The sequence below is a fragment of the Sitophilus oryzae genome, unplaced genomic scaffold (genome assembly GCF_002938485.1).
Source record: "Sitophilus oryzae breed Bouriz unplaced genomic scaffold, Soryzae_2.0 scaffold_1658_pilon_pilon, whole genome shotgun sequence".
NCBI classification, from domain to species: Eukaryota; Metazoa; Arthropoda; class Insecta; order Coleoptera; family Curculionidae; genus Sitophilus; species Sitophilus oryzae.
The window spans coordinates 311,382-335,089 of record NW_022146345.1 but is presented as its reverse complement, the minus strand read 5'-3'; the positions used below and the strand labels follow the sequence as shown (position 1 = coordinate 335,089).

Here is a 23,708-nt window from a genome sequence, read left to right as displayed (position 1 = left end):
CATTAATATTTGCAATTTCAGACCAGAACTTGTCTGAAGAGAACTTTCTTGGTTTGTTTAAAAATATCTTACCGTATAACATAAATTTACATCTGAATTAATCTAATCAGATCAAATTTTCTTCATAGTATAGAAAACATCGAAACTATTTGACTGGTAATCGAGCTATCAATAAGCTGACACTAAAATTTAATGAATAATTAAATGGGATAATTATTTTCATGTAAAACAAAACTTTATACTTAATAAGACCACAGGGAGTACATTATTACAACAGTGTTACTGAGATTTTTGATTTAATGTATTGCTTGGTATTTGTAGATCTGTTATTGTATTGTGATTACAATTGCCTTCTTCTCCATTGATGCTCCTAATTTAAGATTACTGATTTTCTAATACATAATTAAAGTGAAATTATTTTTCCTACCATTACATAATTAATTTCTTCCTACCATTAGGTAGATACCTGAAAGGTTAATAAATTAAAAACGAATTTATTAAGACATTTAAACTGTTTACCTCATTTCTCACATATTTTTGACACCAAACATTATAAATAAATCAAAAAATATTCGTATACCAACTGAATTATATGATATTTCATTTTGAATAATAAAAGTACTTTTTTACAGGTTTATTTGGCATTGTTTGCATTGTTTTTTGTTGTTTTCTGTTTTGTTTTTGTGCGAGTTTAATAACCCACGATTAACCTTAAACATAACCTTAAACTACACACCATACTAGGGATGTACGATTCGAATCGATTATTATCAAATCGACGTGATTTTTATCAAACGATTTTTTGGTATAATCGATCTTTTTTTTTAAATCGAAGACCGATTTTATTTATACAGTTTTACAGGTTTATTTATTTGTTAGAATTTAGAATAAGAAAAAACACTTTAGTTTTGCTGGAATATTTGTTTGCAGTGCATCCCTAGTAAAAGGCCATCTAGCAATGAACTGAAAAATTAAGTGTAAGTGCTCGCTGCCGCATGCGCCGATGTTTGTTTATCACTTTGATATCAGGTGTCAGATTTTTGTCGGGGCTTCCCATATTTTTATATTTTAGATAACGTAGAATACTCTTTGATTTTACCTTAATTCTTTCTTGGGTATACCCTTTCTTGTACTTTTATTTTATTTTTGGGATATCCCTACTCCATACATTAAACATTTAGAAAATTGATTTATCTATCTTTATACAACCACCAAAACGTTGACCCATAATAGTAATACATCAGTCCAGTAGAGGACGCTAAGGTAAAAAATTTCTAAATAAAAATTTGTAATTTGTAATTCCTTCAGTGTTTTCGAAATCGTTGTCGGGGTTGCGTCGGTTTTGAAGAAATGTCGAAGAAAACCCCGGACTGTCTACCATCAGCCTCCGGATATGAGTAGTTATTAAAGCAAGTTTTTTTAACATTTTTTATTGTATTTATGAGTTTAGTGTTTGATTATTATCATGTGAAAAATTTTAAATAATATTTTAAAAGTGATAGGCATGTGATAGGTTTGTGATGTTCAGTTTAATAGATATTTGGTGTGTATGTGTTTACGTATATGTGTGCTGGATAAAAAACTTTCATTAAAAGGGTAAGCTCTAACTAAACATTAAAGGTTATACTTGTTTATTGAAACGATTGAAAATATTTTCTAATATGGCGAAAAAAGAAGCTATAATTGTTAAGATTTATTTTTTTCAGTTTACTCCACTGTAAAAAGTATTTAAAATATTGCGCGTTTCACTAGAATTAGTAGAGCAATCTACACTAATATGAATAAAATTAATTTTCGTATTTTTTTCTGTAGCAACTTAAAATAATTGAATTTATAGATAAACATGCAGAATGTGGGTATGGTAGGAGATGGCAACGTTGCATTCTCTCCGACACTCTCTATGCCCGGTAAACGAATTTCCCGGGGAGTGAACAGTGGCACTCAAAAGTTTTTCAACATTTTCCGGAAAATGTCAAGAAAAATATAAAATTTTCAACATTTTTTTTTCGCAAAAAAAACCTCATAGGCGTGTTTCTGGGGTTGAACTATACTACCAGTTAAAATATCTGCACTCATTTCTATACACCCTGTATATATATATATATACACCCTGTATATATATATATATACACCCTGTATATATATATATATATATATACACCCTGTATATATATATATATATATATATATATATATATATATATATATATATATATATATATATATATATATATATATATATATATATATATATATATATATATATATATATATATATATATATATATATATATATATATATATATATATATATATATATATATATATATATATATATATATATATATATATATATATATATATATATATATATATATATATATATATATATATATATATATGGTAGGTATGGTACCTGGTAGGGTCTTTATCAAAATTTATTACTTGAACGTAGATTGTTTACTTATTACAACTTATCATTTTCTTTCTGAAATCTTAGCGAAGAAAATATATCCAAATTGGTTTCCACACACATAACACAAACATATCAATAAAGTCGTCACAATTTTTGCACAGAGACATACACATTTAATGGATTTTACAACACTTACAGGTCGAAACGTCATGAAATATTTAATATAAAAAAAACCGTTTTTCTCATTTTTACCTGACCTAAAGCCAAGAAAAAATTAAATAAAATATATATTGAGAGGTCAAAGAAAAGAATAGAAAAAAAACATATATATATATATATATATATATATATATATATATATATATATATATATATATATATATATATATATATATATATATATATATATATATATATATATATATATATATATATATATATAATTGACTTCTGAATTCCAAGAGACTGTCAGTGACTGCCAGTGACTGTCTAGCGACTGCCAAGTGACTGCCGAGCGACTGCCTATGACTGCCATGTAATTATAGGCATCTGCCGCGCCGTAAAACTGCCAGCGACGGCCACGAAAATGTACATGTAATTCCAACAGTGAGACACCCCTGGGTTTATACCGTACCTATATATTTTATCTTATTTCAGACATTCAACTTTAAGATTTTTTTTTGAAATTATATCAAACAAAAGTCGGAGTTCAGTAATTCCTTATTTAATGAGCAGTATTTTCATATTTCACAGTAAATTTTTTTCTACACAGTATTTTTGAAATTTCTGAAACAAGAAAGTGATAAATTTCTAATTTTTATTATTTCTTCTTGATAGGTAGATATATTTACCCAGCATTTTAAATTTTTCTACGTCAATAGATATGGAGATATGCATGTTTTTATCAATATTGTTTGTTTTTCATCAATACAGTATTAGTAAAATTATATCGTAAATATCTAAAAGTCTACAATTTAATATCCATTAATGTTTCTGTTGATTATAACATAACCTATTGCTGATGTATTACTATTAACATAAAATTGCTAATGTTTGCAAGAAAAAACTGTTACATTAAATTGATAAGTAAATATTAAAAAATAATTTTTATATCTACTCTCCAATGAATGGAATGGTTTTTTATTACGAACATTATCGATATTATTATATATTATATATTATTTTAGTAATAAGTTAGTTAGGATTATATGGACCAACATGATTGCAAATAATTTTTTTTTGTTTTTTGGGTGTTGTGGCTATGGTTAAATTAAGTAATTCTTAGTAAAGAAACGATAACTTCCATTCTCCGTAAAGAAACGATAATAAACACTATTCCAAGACATAGGAAATACCAAAAAAAATTCCTGGAGAAGCATGGTACATAAATACTAAACGTAGAAAAAATATTGTTTTAATTTAACCATAGCCACAACACCTAAGGAATAACTAAAAAAAATATTATATGTAGTTATAAAGGCTAAAGAATAATCACTGTCAATAAAATATATCTAAATGTGCTTACTTTGCATTTAATAATATACAAACGCTTTCCATTACGAACTGAACTAATTTCGGAGGCTTCTGAAATACCTTCACTTCATTTATGTCATTCTTATTTAAAGCATCTAATGCTTTTGTAGCTGCCTCGAGGGCAGGTAGTGCGGCATCTAAATCAGTTTGAGCATCATCCGCTAAAACTTGAGTCTCGTCAGCTTTGATCTAGAAAAATTGATATACCTAATGGTTTTTCTATATTATATATTTATTAAATAAAAAAAACAAATTAAACTGATATTCTTCTTCTTACAGTGCCATACTCTATATAGAGCGTCCGCTACCTCTCGCATGTACTTGTGATGTGTGTCATCCATAGACTTAAAATAAAATATAGACTGAGCATCTCATTCATAAATAGCTGGAAAATGCGGTCAGACAATATCTTGTTATTGTCGTGTTATTGTTTTAGGTTCTAACGAGTGCGGCACGAGCGATAGATAGGTTGTCTCCGTCGCGCGTCGTAACGGTCGTTCTCTGACGACTCTGAGGAGAAATGTCTTTCGTTTCTCGGTACACCTGAACTCTCCGTATCATAGCCGGGTAATTTTTTTATTTTAATGAAGCTATAATTCAATTATAAAAATATCGTAGTTAAACTTTTTTATATTTTATTAAGATTTAAGAGAGGCTTTTTAAATAAAAGTTTAGAAAAAAACGTCTTAGAGTCCAAAAACGATAAAAATAATAAAATACATGTTATAGAAAAAAATTAATAATCGAAATTACGTATTTAATTTTTGAATTTAATAATAAATTATTAATTTTAGTCGAACATTTACAATCCTAATATTAATCAAAACAGGATCTATTCTATGGATATAATAGAATCGGTGACACGGAGAGAGAAAAAACTTATGATTGTTGTATTTTTTTTTCTGGTAACTGATGTCTTATTATGTAAATTAGAAAAAACAGAAATATGTTCCATTAAAGCAAGTTTTTAGGAAGTGGATAAAATGAAAACTATATTTATTTAACTCGGTACTGTCTTTATAATACCGGGTGCGTCCCAAAACTGGCTCACCCGCATAATTTTTTTATTATTTCTAATAGAAAAACAAGATATAGTATGTTAGTATATGACATAAATTAGGATTGATTGGTGCATTCAATTATTGTTTTTGGTCACCTGTTTCACCGGAAATGACTATAACATTTGATTTTTAAATGGCACCCTAGGTAGTATATCTCTACTTTATTCGATAGAAAATGACATTCTGAATAAAATCATATGTCAACTTTTGACATGTCTTCTATTCTTATTCTATTATTCTATTCTTTTATTATATATTACTTCTGATATTTTGGCATATTGTTTAATTGAAATTGTAACGCGGTTCATAACAATAATTTGACTCCAAATACCAAGTATCAATATATTCCTAAAAAAGTGCTTTTTCCAAATATGCTAATATACATCTTAATGTGCGCTAGCATAATAGTATTTGATGGATAACCGGAGAAGAACAACGAAAACTCAACTAAAAGTGCTGAACGCTTTAGTCGAATAAAAAATTGCCCCCCAGACGAAGTAGCTTTCGATGAAACGATGAAAACTACTACATTTCAAGCTAAATTTCTGTCAAATTTAAGTAATAAAAGCAGGCTTTTTCAATGCTGTGTAACCGGTTCAAAAATGAAGGAATTTTAGTAAAACAGGCGTTAGAAGATGCTGACACTCTAATTATTATGGCCGATTTCCACTAGGCGCTCAAGTCACAGTACGCTCATTGTCCGCTCACGGTCAAAATTTATTATTCAATGTAATTTATACGGAGCATCCACATTTGCATATCCGCTCACGGTACGCTCACGCTCTTTGACCGCGGAATTTCTCGGAGACAATATTTTGAACAGATCGAGACCTGACTGTCGGATGACTGGACGGCAGTGTGAATATAGTGCGATCAGGTGCCGGCCAAATTCTGTTCTGATTCTGCGTTTGGGGTAAATACTTTCTTCCCTGTGAATGTGTTTTTCAAATTTTCAATATAAAATGGACGAACAAATGGTAGAGGCAGTGCGTGACAATGCAGAATTGTATTGAATTGTTGAACGCAAAAATTCGGAAAAATCAGAAACAGAAAAAGATCATTAGATCTATTTTTCGATAGTATTAAGGCAACGGTGCGTAATTTTTCACCCGCCGATATTCACACGACTAAAAAACAAATATTTAATTATGTGTCCGATATTGAAGACAAATATATTTGGATGCGTGACCGCCCTAATAATGATCGAGGCTGTGCTGATCAACCTGCTTCAAATTCCACTTCCCGTCATACTTTTAATAAGATCGAGCAGCTCCAAAGATACCAACAAGACTCCGTCCATGATTTCCAATCCACTTCCAGTTTCATTTGCATCGAGCAGCCGCAAAGACATCTCAAGACTCCCTCCATATTGCTCAATCCACTTCCGGTCGAACTTTTAACAGCATCGAGCGTCTCCAAAGACACCAACAAGACTCTCTCCATGATTTTCAGTCTACTTCTGGTCCTAGTTTTAATAGAATCGAGCAGCCTCAAAGAGAATACCAAAAATTACCACTTCAAACAAACACTGATGGTTCTGTAACTCCGTCTACCCCACTTTCCTCAGCAGTCTCATCATATTATGAAGATTTCTCGTGTGAAGAACAAATATAATTTCACAGCTTTGTAGGTATTATTAAAAATAAAAGGGTTTTGTAGGTGCCTATAATCCGATTTGTATTCAATTTGGTTTTTAACAATAATTTTTTATTAAAATAAGTTATTTTCTTACCTTAAACAAACACATAATTTCTCCAGTGGTGTGATAGATTCTCAAAAGGTGGTATTTTTTCTTATCAAGTCCGACGAAATTTTATTTAAAATATAATAAAATGCGCATTTCTTCATACAAAAGTATTGAAAAACTTTTATTTCGTCGTTATGTAAAGTGAAAAATTCACCTTCGGTTTTTTTTTAACATATCATGGATCCATATCTTCCGTTTCTTTTATTTTCATACTCTTCTTCATCCAAACATATTGCAATAGCAGCCAATTCACTATTCGAAAAGCTTTTAAACATTTTTTAAAATCAGTTTTACAACTTCGCGACCACACAAAATTGAACGACGTTTGATTGAAGAGTGTAAATACTGTCGAAAAATCTTGACCGTGAGCGGACCATGAGTGTACTGTGACCTGATCGCCTAGTGAAAATCGGCCTTTAATACAGCTCTTGATATGTCAAACAAGTTTGGATCTGGTTATAATTTGGTTATAATTATTACTGGTTATACTTATTGACTGGTTATACTTACTGCACTATGAGAGTCTCAGAATAATATCTACTTTTTAAAGCAACGAAAGGGAAAAGCTGGAAATACCCTTTATTCACCCTCTGCATCAATATTGAACACGGCTGTTAAAGAAAACATTTTGTTTTTACATGCATTTAGTGGGTGCGACACCACTTCAGCAATTTACAGGCAGGGTAAAATGAAGTTCCTTAAGGTTCTAAGAAATCAGACAAGTTTGAAAACTGTCATTTACTATTTTAGAGACCCAAATGCAACACCAGAAAGCATAGCCAAAGTTGGAATTCAATTTCTTCTTGCACTTTATGGGTCAAAGAGCGACGACACATCACTACACATCTATAGACATCGATTTTTGCGCAATCTATAACAAAGAGTTTATTTAATCTTGCATCCCTTCCTTCAACCGAAGATGCGGTTCGCGTGCACTCATTTCGTACATACCTATAAGTCCAAAAATGGTAAGGTAACGAAAATATATGCACTGACTGGGGTTGGAAGCAGTCGTCCAATGGACTTATACCGATTTCTATGCTGCAAGACGCCGCTCCCCAAGAGTTATTGAAAATGATTTCTTGTAAATGCATAAAAGGTTGCAACACAGCCTGCAGCTGCAGAAAAGCAGGATTACACTGGTCGGTAGTGTGCGGTTCGTGCCAGGGAAGAGCGTTTTCAAATTCTGAAATAACTCTAGAAGATCCAGGGGACGACGAAGAAATCGATTCTTAGAAGAATTAATGACCAACGCAAATATCGAAGACAGACATTGAACAAGAACCAGATGAACAATTCGATGAAGAATATGTTGATGAGTCAATTGATCAACCTTCTACGTCAAAAATAAATCAGACGGTGAAAATACATACTTATAAAGCATATCATGTCATATGGATATAAAAATAGACCATTTGCAACGGCAAGAAAGTGGATTAGGCCTATAGGGAAAACCACTTAAAAAAAGTGCGCCGAGTGCCAGATGGTGTAGAAACGAGCACAAGAAAAACACAAATTTGTACTGGTAAATTATCCAAATTTAAATAGAATTAGTTTCTAATATTAAATGAACCACTAGAAAATATATGTTTTATTATTTAAGTGCCTGTATCTCGTTAACCTATTCATGCACAAAATTGGTGAATAAGACCTTTTTTGTAGAGAATTTAAATAGCTTTCTTTTTGGTCTCTTGCAAATTTTCTGTACAGTGCACCCAGACCCAGTTATTTAAAAAACATTAAAATGTCATAATTTGACAGGATTTTCCAATATGGTGGCAAGGGACCCTATTCTGTATCTTTTTCGGTTTCGGATCCGAAAATTCGATTCGGTTCACTATACCGAACGATAGAGTTGTCGAATGTTACGTTCAGTAGCGCGCATTGCAATTCTGTATCGCTGTTCGGCAACCGTTCGGTTCGGTTTCGAAGCAACCGAAAAACAATCATGGTTAGGGCATGACAGTAGGACGTGATAGTGACAGTGACGCTTTCAAATTTTGTATATGTTCAAATTCACCTTTTCAACTTCTTCAACGCGTCTGTTGAACTTTTTCTAAAGGTTTGAGGATATGTGAGTGATGACAGATTTACAGGTAAATATGATCTATTTTTCCAGAAGGAGTAAGTAATATTAAATATTCTTTTAGGCGCCGAAAGGAATCCGTATGACTATGCAGCAGAGGGAAGTCTCGCTTCGCTTTATACAAGTACATGAAAATTTTACAGAAAAAAGAAGAATGCTCGCTGTTGAATCTTCTTTTGGCAATATAGGAAAGGCAAGGCAATTGCTGTTGAGAATGCAGCCATTGCGAATACTATGAAAATGTGAATCTGATAAACAAATATACTTTTAAAATATGCATAGTGTACAGAGGCGTAAAATATACATTTTTTATAAAGATATGATTATATGATATATGATTAATAATTATTTTTTTCTTTTCAGGCTACAAGATGTCGTGAAGATGTGGGCTGGAGAAGGAGTGACGTTTTTTATTCAATTTTGTTTAATATAATGTTTATAATAATGTTTAGAACAACTTTTTTAGAATTACTTGTTACTCTATTAAAACTTGTGTCAAAACTTAATTGTATTTATTCTAAATTAAAAAAAAAACCTTAATAAATATACTTATATTCATTTAAAACTTCCCAATATGGCGACTTCAGTATGAGAGGCTTAAAACACGAAAATCTCTAAGCTGGAATCGACTGCAGTTCAAATTGATATTCTGTGGTAAATCCAATTGAACTCTGACACTTGGCTGACATGACGATTACGGTTCCTTTTTCTAAATATTTTCATTATTTTTTGAGTTTTTATTTACAAATTCTACTTGATTTTGTTCTTTTATTTAACCTGCAGCCTGTAGTACTAATTATATAGTTATAAATAATCTTTTCACCGATCAAGAATTGAGGAATAGGCTGGAAGATATTCAAAATGTATGAAATGCTTAAAAACGTATTAGAAAACATTGACTCGTTCACAAATTTGTGAAAATAAATTAGTCCAGATGTTTGTAAAAATGTCTCTAATTATTTTGAGAAGTTTCCTCGTATCAGTAATTTTCAGATTTGTAATATGTACTATATAATAAATAGATTAAAACTTATATTTCAGGAAACAGCGCGGGCATTACAGATTATTGTAAATCAGTTTTAAAATTTAAAGAAGGTTTAAAACAGGTTTAAAAGTTGAGTTAGCAGAGAAGACCTAAATAAAGTAATGTTGGTAATGGGGCCAAACATCAAATAACACTTGAAATATATAATTATGTACAATAATTGTAAGTAGTTTTTATGAATCTGTTTGATATCTATTGCATTGTTTTTATTTTTCTTGAAATATATATTTTTTTACTTTACAGGATATACAAAGAATAACAAAAAATACAGTTACTCACTAAAGGCACTTAAGGTTTGTAATAGATGTAGTTAGAATATCAAACACAAAACCAAACCAAAAATTATGTTTCATTTTACTGGTATTCCTCACATTTGAAGGGAAAGTAATTTCATAAATAAGCAGGACATTTCATAGTAGACTCTATATTAATAATTGTTTTTTATCCTATACTTGTTAGTTAACGCATCACTTACTAGGTATAAAATTTAGTACTGATTAACCTATAGTTGTGGTTGTGATATATTCTGATGTGTTTCTGGCAATTTAAAATAAGTTAATATTTAAACAAACATTTCTAGCTTTCCTGACAGGAGTGTAGACACATATTTAATAAAGGTATAATGTGGATATTGTTCTGATTATTACAGTTTGCATGGATGTTTTTGTATGTTGTTATTTTTAATAAAGTATATTTAATGAGTTTTTGAGTATTTCTTTTTCCTTCAGAGGATTGTGTTCTAATCTTTATATATTATAAATTTTCATAAATTATATATACAAAATTTATTACCTTATAATTTTTTGCTAAATACTTTGTAGTTGATACAGTTTAACAGTATATAAAAGAACTATTTAAATAAGATGTTTGAAAATATATAGCTGTTTTTGCACACATCAATTCAATTTGTGATTAACTGTACTGAAATAAAAACAAATTAAGAGAAATGGGGTGATCTATCAACTATAACATGAAAAGCATCATCCTATTTCCAAGTCTTCTATTAATTTCACTTATTAAACAACTATAATTATTCCATAATCTTGATAATTCTAGGAACTCTCAGATATCGTCAAGACATGAAAACAAAAATTTACTTCCTATAGTTCTTACGTTCCTTTAACTGAAATATAAGAAACAGGGGAGCTAATATTCTCACTGAGAAAGTTTATAAAATACCTTTAAGTAAAATCTCTTCGGATTTGCGGTAAAATACCTTTATTCTTATTAAATAATTTCAACAATCTATGTTTTTATTTATAACAACCACCTAATAACCTAACTTTAACGTCAACTTGACAATCCTGAAAAATATTATTGTTAACCAAAGAGTAAATCAATTTCTGAATTCGCTAACGCCAACTTATTTTTCATTAAAAAAAAATTACCAATTTTCGTAACTAGGTCGGCCATATTGAGGAACTTTTAAAAGAATAGTACTATAATCACAATATAAATATAATAAAATACAACATGTTAATAAAACGAAAGTATGTATATGTTTGGTGTTCTTCTTAGCCTGTTCACCAACCTCTGCGCTGATTAAATTCATATCCCTGACAAATATCACAAATTTTCACTTTATTTAACACTTTACATCTATTTTTTATAATACTATACTTCCGAGTGTTTCGTAAATAAAACCTTTGCAATAACACGCGCATTCTAGCCTTTTTTTGAAACTGTCAAACCCCAGACAGAAAAATGTATTGTTGAATAGAATAATTATTATTAGTTACCAAGACGATTAGAGCTTTCGGTACGCGAACCGAGGATTTGGTAGGGTTTCCGTTCGGTTCGGAGCTACGGACTAGCTTTACGCGCTACCGAATCGAAAATGTCGTCACAATCGAACAAATTCTACCGAATCGATCGGTAAAATACTTACAGAATAAGGCCCCAGAGCCGGGATCGATAGACCGTGCAAATTTAGTAGAGTGTTCCACAAAGCAAAACAAAGAGAATAAGTGTTATTGCAGCTTGCCCCTAATTATTTCGACCTAAAACCTCTTGTCGACTGGTCTATAACATACAAATCTGTTTTTTAGAACCACTTTTGAGACGCACCCGGTATATTAAAAAATATTGTTTCATAATGTAAGATAATTTTAAAATTGTATGTTATTTTAGATTCTGAAGATAGTTTTAGAATAAACCGGAATATATTTTTAATAAAAACATTATTAATTTTTTAACCGATGCCTAATATAATTTATCTATTATGTATAATAACAGGGGTTATAATTATGATTTTGTTACAAAAAACTTTATATAAATGATTATGTAATAGAAAAAATTCAGATTTTATATTTTACTAAAATATTATCTAAATAAGCGCCTTTCTACAACAACGCCACTGACTCCCAATTGGTAAATTGAGAGTTGCTTACCGGTCGAAAGGCGTTTCGAGGCTTAAATAGATTATTTAAGTCAAATTTCTTGCAAATTTGGCACTGGCGAACCATATTTTGTAGTTCTTGGATACAAAGAGTAAATAAAATAAACATTTAAGGACTACAAACTAAGAAAATGCAATAATACAGCCAGAGGGAAGTAGCGGCAACAATGCTTTACTACATACGTGCGACGCGTACTACAAGATAATAGAAGAATGGATAGGCGATCTCGCCTCTAATCGGTGTTGCCATATTGTAAAGGATTTATCCATTTTACATAGTATACGACTTATAATTAAGTAGTATAAGGAATATTAAAACCTACTTTATTAAAATGCAATATTAATATCTTAATATACAGGGTGCTACAAATTCGAGGTACGAGCATTGGTATCTCGGAAACCGTAATAGATACGAAGATGGTCAAATTGGAGCAAAGTTGCACCTTCTGATGTTCACCAAAATGCCATCAAAAAAGTTTCAAAAATTTCAAGGATTGCTGAGTTTTTTGGAAACATCTGAGTTTTTTGATAATATATTTTATTTTTTCCTGTCGTTACTTTTTAGAAAATCAAAAAACTAATTACACATTCTCATAGCCACTTTATTAGGGCTATCCGATAGTATTTTTATATTTTTAAATTAGCTGATAATTTGTGAGATACAGAGGCCAAATTAATTTTTTAACGGACCTGCATTTTTTATTTCAGATTTTGAAAGAACTCAGTCTCCCGAGTACAATGATATGCCACACTTAATATTTTTTTGGTTTTGACATTTGATATTGTTTTTTTAATATTTAATGTATTCATCGTTACAGTATTGATAAACTTTCAAACTTAACAATGTGGGGTACAACATTGTATACGGAAAATCAAATGCAATAAAATAATATAAAATAATTAATATAAATGTAATATAATATAAACAATCAAATCATTTTCCCGGAAGATGGATTGGAAACGGTGGAGCAGTATAATGACCAGCGAGGTTCCTGGACTTATAACCAAGGGGCTACATTACTTGACGTCATTTGTAAAAGTGAAATCAATTCATCTCAACATTTACATTATGCTACAAAATGCATTCGGAAGTATAAGAAGAAAGTTCAAAGAGCTACAAATAAAATTGAACGAAAAATAAGTTTGTGCAATAAGGAGGGTGGTAACCCTTTCGAGCACGTAGAACATTAGAAACTAATTTATAGAAATTGGTTAATTTATAATAACTACGTTTGCATATTGCCTATATGCATATTATTTATTAGATCGCACACTGAGATTTCAAATTCACAATAAAAAAAGTTAAAAATAATATCTTTAAATTTTTGACCTCGATATTATTTATTTCAATTTTCCAATTGGCTCGATTTTCCTTATTCAATGTTAATTAGCGCTAATCAATATTGTTGTGATGAATATAATCATATTAAATAATTTAAGAAACCAGAGTCGGACTTGAAATTATTTTAAATTATAATTAGTTTAGTTGCTGTTAAGGTACCCAAAACAATAAAAGTATAAAGTGTGGCATATCATTGTATTCAGGAGACCGCCCAAGTAGCATTTGGACGTTATCTAACGTCGGGTATACGTCGCGTTCAATAACCCCGACGTCGGGTACCAACGTCGGTTCGACCGCCTGACGACCCTTATTTGCACCTAAATGGGGAATACAGATTCGGGTCGCCTCGACGTCGGTATCTGATCTAATAGGGAATGTAATTCTATCAATTACCAACGTCATATTACGTTGGATTTTAGTCACTTAAAATTCGTCGCTAGGCACTTACGTTACGTTTGGTTTCATATTCGCTACCAAGAATACACAAAAACATAACCAAACTACCTAATTACAAATGGATCCATAATCACTCTTCGAATATAACTATAAGTGCCTATCTAATTTCATATTATAATAATTCTGAATCATTTAATCCAGACATCAGTTTTGTCAACGGAAGTCACTTTCTTGATATATCTGATTACAATACTCCGGAAAACAACGAGCGTCTTCAAAATTAGGTAAATTTATGAAATAAAAATGTCTATAAAAAAGTAACTCGTAAAATATTTTTTTAATTTTCTAGCGGGTTTAATCATAAAACTGTACTGTGGTTCCCCCTAAACTCAACCTTATCAATATTATTCTACTACAAATCGAAATGTGAATATAAATTTTAATCACAAAAAACGATATTAAAATGGCTGACAATCGGATACGTGTTAAGAATGGCGGATTTCTGTGTCCGACTTAATATGAACTACCAATATACCAATTCCGACCGGGTCTCCAACATTGTCGTCTCACACGACCGAAGTCATCAAACCGGGCGACCGGCAATCGTATTATGACGTATATAATTCCAACGTACGCCACGTAACTCACTTTCAGTATCAGTGATTTGTGATTTGTAACTATATTTTGCTGTTTTCTCCTTAAAAAATGGGCAGCCACTTTTTAAGCCTAACCTCACATCGGAGGAGGATGGGGTCTGCTGGTTTCCTATGCTAAAAATGAAATTAAGATGCACCAGTGTAATGCAGCACTTCTTCCGGATAAAAAGTATTTACGGGTGGAGACAAGACATCACTACTACAATTATTATTTTGCAAAGCCTCGACCTCCTTCTGTAAAATGTAGATGAATGTCTAAATGCACTAAATTTTTAGTGTTTTTTTAGGCATAATAAAAAAATTCAAGTTTTGTTTATAAAAAACTTTTATTAGGTTATGTTCATTAGGTCGCAAATGTTACTTAATGGGTTGTATTTACGGACGTAAATAGAGATACGTAAATTAGGTTATAAATATGAACATAAAATACAACAAAATATAATTGACGTTACTTTAGGGATTATCAGTGAGACGTATCCTATTCGGACAACGGGTAGACGTCGGGCTAAGTATATGTACGTCGTGCAAGCCAACGTGGGAACGACGTTGGCAAATTAATAAAAATGGTACGTTGTTATTTTGTACGTCGACAGATCGTTGGATTTACCGACTCGGATCCAACGACGTCGTTTTTCATAGGAAAGCGACGTCACAGGTCGTATCACGAGCCCCCGACCTATATTTGCACAAAGTCTGACGTCGCTTCAGGTCAGATTTAGTTCAAAGTCAGATAGATGCTACTTGAGCGAGTTCTTTCAAAACCTAAAATAAAAAATGCAGGTCCGTATTTAAAAAAAATTAAGTTGGCCTCTGTATCTCACAAATAGTCAGCTAATTTGAAAATCTAAAAATACTATCAGATAATAATGTGGCTATGAGAATGTGTAATTAGTTATTTGATTTTCTAAAAAGTAACGACAGGAAAAAATAAAATTGATTTTCAAAAAAAGCAGTTTTTTCAAAAAAAACTCAGCAATCCTTGAAATTTTTAAAACTTTTTTGTTGGTGAATATCCTAATACGCAACTTTGCCCCAATTTAACCATGTTCGTATATATTACGGTTACCGAGATACCAATGCTCGTACCTCGTATTTGTAAGTAGAGGTAGAAGGCCGATTCTGCATCAGGAGCAGGAGCAGAGCGCACGGCGCATGCGCGAGGAGGAGGGGTACAGCGCAGGCGCGAGGAGGAGGGGCACGGCGCAGGCGCGAGGAGGAGGGGAGCTGTCAAATGTCAAACGTCATATGTCAAACGTCAAACGTCAAACTTGTCATCTGTCAAACGTCAAACGTCATATGTCAAACGTCAAACTTGTCTTACGTCATCTGTCAAACGTCAAACGTCATATGTCAAACTTGTCTTACGTCATCTGTCAAACCTGTCTTACGTCATATGTCAAACCTGTCTTACGTCATCTGTCAAACCTGTCTTACGTCATATGTCAAACGTCAAATGTCAAACGTCAAACGTCAAACCTGTCTTACGTCATCTGTCACCTGTCAAACGTCAAACCTGTCTTACGTCATACCTATTATATACAGGGTGTTAATGAAAACAAAATACAAATTTTTAATATTTATTTAAAGTATGCAATACATTTACTTTTTGATATTTTGGCGCAGGTACTAAATACTATTATAGCAGATGATATAAACGTGATAATTATATAAAAATAGAACTATATATGAAATCACTGTAGGTTCTTCCTTATCCCTTTTACACGTCTGATTTTTCATAGTTGAACTATCGTTAAAATTGATGGGTAGCATCTGCCAATCAGATTGATCTCCAACACTTCTATTTGAAAAGATTATCTCTTTATTTTATATTTTATGTTCGTCTTATTACTAGTCTCTTCTTCCGATAATGGACGTTTGAAAACTTCCACCGATCCGTTATTGCTATATTCCAATCTCTGCCAAGTTTCTGGCCATTTACACTTCGTTGTAGAATCATTATTTTTATCATTAATAAAAAAAAAAAAAAAAAAATTATTTATATAGAATGTATTTTGCACTATAACGGCAAATATAATAAAAGGCGAACTTAACGCCGCCATGTCTGAATACTGAATGACTGTTTAGCTATGTTGACGGAGAGAATATAAACAATCTCGGCATCTTGCTTGAGAAGGGGGAGGACTGTCAATATGAGTCACTTGATCAGGTCTGTTTTAGTGAATAAAACATGGTAATTGCGTTTGCAATAGAAATTATTTTGTATTCGATAGGAAGTCGAGACCATATATTTAAAAGCGTATAGGGGCTAATATGCTCTGCTAGAAATTCTACAGACAATGCTTTTAACTCCTCTGTAGTATATTTTGCCAAATCCAAATACATGTTTACTTTTCAAATGGTTAAATAATACTAAAGAATAAAACGCTAAATTATTATTTTTATACATTTATTCACAACAGTTACAAGGTGTTATTTTTACAAGTAACTCTAACCTATAATTAGCAATAACTTTTTTGATTTAAAAATTATGTATATCGTAGGGCGTGAGCTATCCAAACAACTATTTAGTATGTTTATGGGAGATCTTCAATTCTAGAAGTTTCTAAAACATATACTGTTTCTCTGTAAAATTTTATAAGTTCTTTAATTGTTGTAAATTAGCCAAATGTTTCTCTAGTAAAAAATTTATATCTTCGGTAGACATCTTTCTCCTTTTACACATATTTACTTCAAGTAAATAATACTAAAGAATAAAGCGTTAAATTATTATTTCTATACATTTATTCACAACAGAAAAATACACATATGAGTTGAAAATCATTTTTGAGTTTATTTGGATTAATTTCTAGAAATTCCAGATATAATATGATAATTCACAAACATTTAAATAACAATATTTTTTAATTTCTTCCAAACACTTTTCTTCAGAGACATTATAAGCTCTAATATAATGTAAAAGATTATCGTAAAAAGGTCTTAAGTCTAATTTTACAAGTAACTGTAACCTATAATTAACAATAAACTTTCGATTTAAAATTAATCGAATGTTCATAGTGAAACAAAACGTCTAAGCACATCACTGTACTATCCACTTTCAGGAATTTGCTTGTTTTAACGGTGAAATTTTCAGATAGGGCTTGAACAGTTTTCTCCATTTTCTCATTGTCAGGTACCAAAATAAATGATGATGTAATGTTCAAAAACTCGAACCAATCCGTATCGTCAAAAGATATTGTTATTAGTTCATTGGGTAGGTTGAATAATTTGTTCACAATTTTAACTGTAGGTATCAAACCTCTCGCGATACTTATTCCAGCAACAATATCAAAGTTCTTCGTGGGATAACACGTTTCAGCCAACAATCTGCGTTCTTTCTTGATTTCCATATTACTTCGTAAAACCATACTGTTTAGATACTCGAAATAATCTGGTGAGGAACATGATGAATTTGAGGTTATGTCTAGCGCTTCCATCTCGACATACGCACAAACCGGTGTCTTGACGATTAATCGATCGTATACTGCTTTATTTCCTTCCCTACTACCAATTGGACATTTAAACTTGTTTATATTCAGTTCTAAAAATAGAATCTTACGCAACGACCAGCCGCTATCTCTTTCCTTGAAAGCACCAGATTTCGTCACTAAGACTTGTTTAAACTCATTGAATACTTCCTCCAGATTTGTATTTTCGTAAACAACATCATATCGGGAATTAAACGATTTAATATCTTCTTTCGTTTCAGATCCTAATATGTATGAACAAAATAATTCCATATTGTATTTGATGGAGGTATGAATCGAATATGTTCCTGAAGTAAACGTACAATAGTATCTTTAAGAGCATTCCAAATATAGGATAATATTATTCGAATGTGATTCAGAGGTTATCCTATAAGATTTAATTCGATTTTAAAAGCACACCTAACAAGCTGAATTCCAGGTTCTAATTCTACACAACACTGATTTTTATGTTGATGACTTAAACAGTGGAAATTACACTACTTACACAATGAATGCATTTTGAATACTAAAGAGGTTTAGACAATGTCTTTACTTTTATCAATCCAACTATTATGTGATTTGTCGAATCCTAACCACTTGACTAGAATTTTATTTCCTTTCTTTTTCAACACTTGCTCTACAAGATAGATCTCAGGTTGTTTAGTTTTCTGTAATTCTTCATCGTAAAATCCAGCGCTGATGGGATTACCTTGATAATCTTCTAAAAGGTACGTTACAGGGTTTGTAATTTTACTTTAGATACTTTGAAAAGCTCAGTGGTCCAATTTGGCGTATATCCTTTTCAAAAAAGATGTTTCTGTTTTGAGATTCCAACGGTATCGCCAACTTTAAATTTTGATTTTCCCGCTACCTTAATATGACTATAAACGCCATCTAGTAGTTTCTTCTCACTATTACTATCCACATTCTTCGGTTTCATTCCAATGGTTCTGTGTTTCGTATCGTTATAGTCTTCTGTAACTTTATTTAGTAATTCCAGCCATTTATGGTTCCCATTCAACGTAAACGATCTAAAGTTCTAATTTTTCCTTAATATTACACTGTCAGCTATAGAGGCTTTCAAAGGACTAAAAGTACTGTAGTGTTGGATCTTATTATCGATTATTTTTTCATCAAATTTTGAAACTGACTGTTGTAATACTCTTTGCCATTATCCGACACCAACTTTTTAGGAATTCTGTTTGAAGATTTCAATATGATTTCCATTGCCTTAGTAATGTCTGGTGCATATTTTGATTTTACAGGTTTTGTCCATAGATATTTGGAAAAACAATCAATCACAACCAAAATATATTTATAGCCCTTATTCTCTCGAGAATATTGATCTAATTGAGCAAGATCGGTGGCAAAAGTATCATCTAAACCATACTGAATAAATCTTCGTCTTTTGAATTTAATACGAGCGGGTTATGAAGTTCCCTAACGACTTGCTCTCTAGGACCCATCGCTTTGTCTAACGAAATAGTGCTGGTATATGTGTATTTATATTTATTTTGGGTTAGAATTTTTTTTACTTAATAATAAATTCAAGGACACCTTTTACATCACCCAAATCGTTTGATAAATCGTCTATTTTCTGGTTTGTTATTTTCTTAAACGAATCAAGCACTCTCTGATATTGTGCTGCTATATCCGTATCAATGTTCTGTATATCATGCTCAATGTTTGATAGTTTAGAATTGATACTATCCAGTTCTAGACGTTTAGCCTTATTGGATTTTTCAATCACCGTATCTGTATAATTCTTTATCGCACTTTCCAGCATATCAAGATCTATATGCAGTTTCTTGACTATCTCATCCTCTATAGTTCCAAATTTCTTATCCATATCCGTTAGTCTTGTTGAAATTTTTGAAAACGTCTCCTGTAAGTCTATCTCTAACGCCTCTAATCTTTCGGCAAGAACACTGTTAAATGCGTTTATTGTTTCCATAGAACGAGCTTGAAATTTTATCTCTTCGCGAACTTTCCCTGCTAGCTCATCAGTATATCGTTTAGTCGATACATCGCTCTCTTCTGTAGGGTCTTCAACATTAGTTATTTTACGATTTTCAAAATCATAATCTCCTTCAGGTGTGGGAAAATTCAGGTTGAGGGTGCACTAATCTTCGCTTGGAAGATAAAGACCATCCGAACTTGTTCATGGTTGAAATAATAATGCCTAAATATCTAGTATAACACTTTATTTATAGGTTCAACTACACCTAGTTCTAACAATTATTCTCAAGAATACCATTATTTCCAATTCGTATGGTTTCCGTTTCCTGCTGTTTGAGAAGCATCCAATTTACTTAATCTATCCACCAACTCGTTGACGTCATCATAATAAATATAGACTTTTAGATTTTTCTATTATAATTTCAAGTAGTGCGGATCCAGATTTAGTTTGCGATCTGGTTTTAGGGATTTTCTGTGCTATATTGCTGGCTGATGAATGCCTAAGTCTTGAACCTTCAAGCGAAGCCGAAGATGCAGCTGTAATCAATGATTTAACGAAATCCCTATATTTCACAGATTTACTACCTCTCAATTGTCCCAATGGACTAAAATCTCTTTTGTGAACGTTGGTTTGCTTCAATATTTTCTGAAATTGAACTCTATCATTTTCAGTAAAGTGCATAGGTTTCTTTAGAAATAACAATTCATATAAACCAAGATTTCCTTTGTAAATAGAATCGCCTACTCGTATATCACCATTTTGAAGAAAATCCACTTTTTCCGTCCCCATTTTCCAAGTTTCAGTTTGTGCATTATGTTGTAAACTATACGTATGATCTATTTCATCGGAATCTATAAAGTACTTATCGATAAATTCATGTGCTATTTTTGGATACTGATCCAAGTAGCTCTTGTACACTCAGTTTGTTCTAGAATTGATTTTGAAGATCTTCGTTAGGATCTTTAAATGCTTGTAGTGATTGTACTTCCATAAAAACATTATCATCATCATCATCATTATCACTGTTTCCAGACTTCTCCGCAATCATTTCAGTCGGCTGGCATTCAACATACTTTTGAGAACTGCGTTCAGGTTTCGGCTGTTTCTTTATCGATGATGGTGGTGTTATCTTTTCCATCTTTACAATTTCCTCTTCCTTGTTCTTTATTGTTCTGTCTGCGAGTTTATTTAAGGGTATAGTTATAGGTCCCAATATTCTATTTAGAGTTTCATCTTCCTCATCACGTTCTAATTTCAAGGCTAAATGTTTTTTTCGTATATGACTAGCAGCATTTATAATCTTTCTCAGAACTGCCTATCTTTTGTTAATATTTTAGGCATTTCGAACTCGATCTGTTTCAATCAGGGCCGTTCCAATCAGGTTCGTTCAATCAGGTCCGTTCAATCAGGTCTGTTACAATCGGACCTGTTTCAATCAGGTCTGTTTCAATCAGGTCTGTTCCAATCGGGTCTGTTTCAATCAGGTCTGTTGCAATCGGATCGTCTGATACTAGGTGTATCCTCGATCAAGGACTCTTACATACTAACCATTAAACTATGTTTATGGTATTATATAGGTATTAAATCTGCTTCGGTAACGGCCTTTGTGAATATCACAGTCTTTAACAATAACAAGAAATCCATATTTGTCTTTCCAACATTCAGAACATATATCCTTAAACATGTTTATCGACATGTCTGTATTTACGTGATCATCATACACATGCCTAAGATTAGTATCATCTTGCTTGAAAAGTATCAACATATTAGCATTATCTCGAACCAATTGTTTAGGGATCTTTGAATAGGTCTGACAGAGGTAAAATGAGTCGATTGCATTGTGACGACCCATGCAAAAATAATTTCTAATTTATCTTTGTTTCTCACAAGCTACATCATCGAATATGAACACAGAGTCGGGTTTGGCGTTTACGGGATCCAATACACCATCGTTATCGCTGTATCCGTAGTAATTAACACCTTTAATACGATCCAAAACCTGTTGCAGAAATGTGTATTTGTCTTGAAAGAGAGACTTTGAGTAAACATACACGTTCTCAAACCGAAGTCCGTTTGGATCTGTTAAAAGACTTAACATCACATTCGTTTTTCCTGAATTACTGGGACCACAGATTATAGCCCTTATAGTATTTGGTAATAGATCGCTATGTCGATTTCTAGCATCACCCTGTGCGATATCGAAATTACAAACATCAATGTCGATTTTCTGGTTTAACTTTTTCTCATTTTTTTTCATATACGATGTTTATTCGATCACGTCTTCAGTTGTAATGAGAACGTCAAAGGGTAAAGGTCTCTTAAATAGGGCTATCAATAAATTACCATTTGAACTTCATTTACCTGGTTACCAGTATTGTGGTCCGGGAACAAAGCTTGCTAAACGATTAGCTAGAGGAGATCCAGGCATAAACGAATTAGATCGAGCGTGTAAGGAGCACGATATCGCATACTCGAAAGAAAAGGACTTGAATCGACGACATCAAGCCGATAAAGTGTTGGAGGAAAAAGCGTGGGAAAGAGTTAAAGCTTTGGATTCTAATATCGGAGAAAAAAGTGCTGCGTGGTTTGTTACAAACGCAATGAAAACAAAACGAAAGCTTGGTATGGGTGCTAAACGAAAACCTTAAAATCTTTTATTGTTAATAAAGTGAAGAGACATATTAAACATTATGGTAATGGCACCCTCAAGGATAATATTAAACTAGCACTGAGAGCAGCTCGCATGAGTGTTAAACAAGCTGGTGGAAGAAAAAAAGTTAAAGTACCTAGAGTTATACCAGTACCTAAAGTCGGAGGAATTTTACCTCTTATTCCACTCTTCGCAGGCCTAAGTGCTTTGGGAGCTCTTACCGGAGGCGCTGCCTCTGTCGCTAAAGCTGTTCAAGATAGCCGAGCGGCAAGAGATAAATTAAAGGAATCTCAACGACACAATGAGACCATGGAAGCCATTGCGTTGGGTAAAAGAGGAAGCGGATTATACCTTGCCAAACACGAGACAGGATATGAATTATTTCTTCAGAAGCAATCGCCAAAAAACTACCAATAAAGCTACCCAATCGACCTTTGTCTAACCTAGATATACAGAAATATGTAAAGAAATTAAAAATTGTCAACTTCAGAGGAGTATTTATGAGAAATGCTCTACCACAAACACCTAGAACGAACGAGTGCGGTGTTGTAAATTTGGACGAGATTGAAGGAGATGGAACTCATTGTGTAGCATATAGAAAAACAAGGGATAAAGTTGTGTATTTTGATAGTTTTGGAAATTTAAACCCACCAAAAGAAATTGTTCGATATTTCAAGAAATGTAAAATATATTATAATTACGACCAGTATCAAACATATAATACTTACAATTGTTGTCATCTTGCATTGTCCTTTCTCTATAATAATAAATAGTTATAAAACATGTGTTTTAATTCTACGCTCAGTCATGTCTCAGACATTCACGCTGAAAGGTCGTTCTAGCTGTTTAAGCGTGGACATTAATCCTCCAATAGAACTCGATTCTAGATACAGTTATTCTCTAGCTCTGATATCTCTCAGTACCTAGCAATACGTATTGAACGAAGTAATTTGA

At 32.1% G+C, this 23,708-nt stretch overlaps 1 long non-coding RNA gene across 1 annotated transcript; it reads left to right on the top strand.

The window, feature by feature from the left end:
• Positions 1–8,731: 8,731 nt before the first annotated feature.
• LOC115880776 lies at positions 8,732–9,333 on the top strand. The gene is made up of 3 exons (XR_004049937.1): positions 8,732–8,853; positions 8,908–9,085; positions 9,207–9,333. It is a non-coding gene; the product is annotated as an uncharacterized LOC115880776 (long non-coding RNA).
• Positions 9,334–23,708: the final 14,375 nt, after the last annotated feature.